The sequence below is a fragment of the Humulus lupulus genome, chromosome 3, assembly GCF_963169125.1.
Source record: "Humulus lupulus chromosome 3, drHumLupu1.1, whole genome shotgun sequence".
NCBI classification, from domain to species: Eukaryota; Viridiplantae; Streptophyta; class Magnoliopsida; order Rosales; family Cannabaceae; genus Humulus; species Humulus lupulus.
In genome coordinates this window covers 204,133,205-204,138,416 of record NC_084795.1, presented here as the reverse complement: position 1 = coordinate 204,138,416, position 5,212 = coordinate 204,133,205, and positions in this window count along the sequence as shown.

Below are 5,212 nucleotides of genomic sequence, written 5' to 3'. Positions count from 1 at the left end.
ACAATCCCGTCCGAGCCTTAGCGTACACCCAGTCACAGCCACAAATTAGAACCATCACTAAACTTCAATTCCGTTACCTAAACTCAGGACCAATCCTGAGCCCTCGGGACCAATCCCGAGCCCTCGGGAAGCCCTAATTCCACCAAACGGGGTGGTTGAATCAAACCCCGAGCCCCCCGGCAAAAACCCTAAGAAATTACCCAAAAACCCCCTTACGGAAATAGGGTGGCGCTACAGCGCCACAAAGTGGGCGCTACAGCGCCACAAAGTGGGCGCTACAGTGCTACAACCAGAAGCAAAAATGCCCAGAACAGCCAGGCCTAGCGCTGTAGCGACCAAAGTCTGGCGCTAGAACCCCCTAGTTACAGCACCAAAATACCCTGAGTTTTCTCCTTCAAATTTCCCCGAGCCAAAACCCCCTAGAACCTCTCCAAACCTCAACAACACACCAAATTGATCCTACCATCCCCTACATCTCATCCCAAATAACCCAACAATATAAAACTTAGCCACATGCACCATCAAACAAAGAAATCAAGAATTGAACTCAAGAACTCATCAAAAAACCAGAAACTACCTAGCAATTCAAAATGACCAAACCCTGAAATCCTCACCTTTAATGGAGAGTCCAAATCTAAGTTGCCCTTAGTATCCTTCCAGTCCTTAGCTCCTCAGTTCCCAAAGCTCAATACCTTGAATTCCCATCCAATGTTCAGATTCAAGGCTCAACGCAACAGAGGTCAGCAATCCTAGAAAATAAACTAGAAACCTTACCTTAATTGAACTTAATTCCAGCAGAACTTCCTAGCTTCACCAAGGTCCCTAGCCCCAAGCTCTAGCCTGAGTTTCCCCTGAGTTATAGTCTCAAAAATCCCCAAGGTGAGGAAGAGAACAATGTATCGATAGGAGAGGAAAAAGAGTGTCTCTATTTTTCTTCCTTCTTTCTTTCCTTCTTCTTTTCTTTTCTTTCAGCTTCAACTTGTTTCTACACTTCCCACTAAGACATAAAGGCAGGAAAACACCCTTATCACCTCTTAACCTACAAAATGACCATTTTTCCCTCCCATTGAAATCTAACCCTAAAACACTCCAAGGGCAATTTAGTCATTTGTTCCCAATTCCCGCTAATTCCTCGAATGTCCCTGATAATTACTGCTTAAATCCCATCACCTAATTAATCACCAATTATTTCCCTCAATGTCAAATAGTCTCCAATATATTTCCCAAATTCCCAGAAATACCCCCAGGCTCCCCCAAGCCGGGTATAAATCCCCACCGTGACTAAAATGCTAAACCGCTCATTAGGATCGCCTCGAGTCACAAGCCATAAATATATCCACATAATAATGTGGTCTTAACAATTTATCACAAATAATCATGCTTATGTCCTCAATGGGCCAAAATTACGAACATGCCCTGATAATCTAATCAAGGCCTACACGCATACTAATACACATAATCATGCATCTCACATATCCAAATAATCATATAAGCATGCTTATCACATAATCATGTATTTAATCATTTAAATCACACATAATCCTATTATGCCCTCCCAGCACACTAATCAAGGCCCTTAAGCCTTATTAGTAATATAGGGTCATTACAGGATAGCTGGAAGGGGGTTATGCCGACGAACTTCAGGGAGTCGACACAGTACTGATGGAGTGGTAGCATGGCTCCTGCTTGGAGGTGAGAGGCATTCCATACCCCGAGGTCATGGACGATCTTGTGTGCCCTCCCAATCTTCTTGGACAGACGCACCAGTATGTCCAGAGTGTCCACTCTGAAGTGGGTTGTAATCTTGTTAATATCTCCCCGATGTCTCAGCTTCCTTGGGAGCTCCCCTGGCTCGAAGTCATCAGTGGTATATTTGTTGTCCCCTGCCAGGGGACCCATGTTGGCCTCCTCCTTTTAGATGCCAAGTTGAATGTGCCTCTCCACTGTCGAAGGATTGCTGAATAGTCAAGACTATTACACCGTGTCTTATAAATAGTGTTTAACTCATTGATTGAGTCATTTGGACTGAAAAGTGTAATTAAGGTTAAATGATAGTTTAGGTATTAAAAGTTTATGGTCGGAAAGTTGAAATTTTCATTAAAAAGGGTTGAATAGTTACAAGGGATCCCAAAAGTTTCTAAATAAAATACCAGTGTATCAAAATTATAGACTTAGCCGACCAAAGCAGAATATTTTAACTAATGACTCCTGCTCCTCAAAATATCTCGACTATGGCGGCCAAGAAGGCTGAGTATGTACACGCCACCCCTACAACTCTCTAACTCATGGCTGATCCAAGTTTCCTTTGCCCTTACCCGCACCATGAAGCACCCGTGAGCTAAGGCTTAGCAAGAAAACCTAAACAAATCATATAGATATTCAGATAAACATTAACATGTATTGCATACTCTATAACCACAACTAGTTCGCATAGATTTTCCAAACAATATACGACTCCTGCCAAGTAGATGGATGTCACATCTTCACAATGGCCCTGCCACTATGGCAGATATCGCATCAACGTTGTGTACCTGCCCCTACGGCATACCTTACGCATGTAATGCCGATAACGACCTCCCGACCAAGCGTTTAGTACAAACAGTTAAAACAACATAGATTCAAACAAAGAAAACATTTAACCATAAATGGATTCATAATAGGACCATTCGTGTGCCCTATAATTAGGAAGCACGCCCTACACTTGGTGCAAGTGTTGATTGTCTTACCTCAAGTTCTTAACGATAGGTAAAGTGACAATGAGCACGATCCATTCCTCTCAAGCCTTGTAGTATCCCTAGTCACAACATAATAAAGGATATCCATCGAGAACTCAACCAATAATGATTTCTAGCCTCTGGGACCTCGAATTCTACTAAACGGTGTAGTAGAATCCTTCCCGAGCCCTTACGATTGAGTCCCCGCAACTCAAAACCTCATTTGGCCACTTTCCCCAATTAGAGTTACGGCTCACCCCTAAAGTGTCACAGTGCACCTCTAGGCAGAAAGCCCCATGCCCAAAAATCCCTACACACTTTTCGCGGTGCAACCTGCCAAGTACCGTGATACTAAGTCAATTCAAGGCACCTCCTGCCTTGCTGAGATCATGCGGGCAACGACGCCATAAGAACAGCGTCGTGGCGTGACCCCGCGAACTCAGAAATTCTGGGATTTTAGAAATCGTAAACTGAACCAAAGCCTTACCAAAACACCATTCCAATTAATTTTTGACCACCAAATGACACTAGCAACTCAGATACTCAGCAAACAACAACCCACAGTCTCAAAAACACCCCCAAATCCATAATTCAAGAATTTAATAGGACTAACTCAAAACTCTTCCCAAGAACATTATAAAGAAGTAATTTCAAGGAATTGTTACCTCTAAATTCCTCAGCGAAATCTCACATCCTTAACTTTATGACATCCCTAGTAGCCTCCAATCCCAACTTAGATCACTCCTAGGTTGAAGGCTTCAAGAATTCGACACTCACAAGCTTAGAGACACTTAGCCTATGCTGAGAGAAAACTTGGAAGGAGAGAGAGAGAAAGAACATGTTTGCCCAGATCCTTCTGCCCCTTTGGCTTTAGTCTAGTGTATTGGTCAAAATACCACTTTATCCCTCAATACAATAAATCCCATACTAAACTTCCAAGGGTATTTTGGTCGTTTGACATCGATTCCCGCTAGACCTTGAATTACACTTAAAATTCCCAATTAATTCAACCAATCCCCCAACTACCAATATTTTCCCTCAATTATAACTCATACTCCAATACCACGGGTAATTCACCAAATTACTAAAATACCCCTAGGCTCACCCCGAGCCGGGTATTAATCCCTGATGTGACTTTTCCACCAAATTGCTCACTAGGATCGCCTCATGCCACCCATCTCAAATATATCCACATAATAATGTGGTCCCACTCACAAAGCACATATAATTACAGATATAACCTCAGCAAGTCACAATTACGAAAATGCATTTTTAACAAAAATGGGCCTACAAGCATATTTAATACACTTAAACATGCATAAGTAGTCATATTATAATATAACTCATAAAATTCACAATTAAATCATACTAACACCTAATTATGCCCTCCTACCACAGTAATCAAAGCACAAAGCCTTATTAGCAAATTTTGAACGTTACAATTGTCTTCCCTCACCACGAGAACCCTACTCTACTCTGTGGCCACTCGTTTCCCCTTCTCGAGAAGTCATCCCGCATCTCATGCGATCTTCAATATCTAGTGCTCTAAGTGATAGAATCCTTGTTGGTGGAGGTGGTGTAGCTCTTCGAACATCTGAAACAAAACCAAGCAGTTAGCGCCTTGACCAGAAGAAAGATAGGCCAAAATAAGAACCTCTAAGACAACTGCTCGAGGAGTGGATGAAAAAAGAATTATAAGGGACTGGGGTGTCCTCGGAACCAACAGATTGGGGCCAGAGAACACCACCGAAGTTCATAAAACGTGCAAAATCGCATAAAGCTAATGTACAGGCTAGAGGTGGATATGGGTACTTCATCACTTTTATTGACGATTACTCAAGATGTGGTCATACTTACCTAATGCTTAGGAACTCAGAAACCTTTGGCAAGTTTAAGGACTTCAAAGCTAAGGCTGAGAAGCAATTAGGTAAGACTCTTATTTCATTTCTATTAGATCGAGGTGGTGAATATTTGGATTTACAATTCAAAGATTTCATGTTGGAGCATTGTATTATATCCCAACTCATAGCACCTAGAACTTCATAGCAAAATGGTGTTTCAGAAAAAAGAAAAAGGACATTGTTGGACATGGCCAGGTCTATGTTAGGCTACTCATCTCTCCCTCTCTCATTTTGGGGATATGAACTTCAAATAGCGACTTACATTTTGAATGTAGTCCCATCTAAGACAATAAGCAAGATGTCATTGGAACTGTGGAATGGTAACAAACCTAGTTTGCGCCATTTTCTCATTTGGGGTTGTCATTCTCATGTTCTTAGACCTAAATCAGGGAGATTTGTCTCGAGGTCTGAAGTGTGCATTTTCTTGGGCTATGCTCCAAAAGACACGATGTAACACCCTAGATAGCCAAGACCGTTACACTGTGTGTTTATAAAGTGCTTGACTTGCTAGTCAAGTCATTTAATTAAAAACGTGTTATTGAAATTATAAAGGAACTAGGGCTAAAACGTTTTGGTCTCAAAAGCCACATTTTCAAT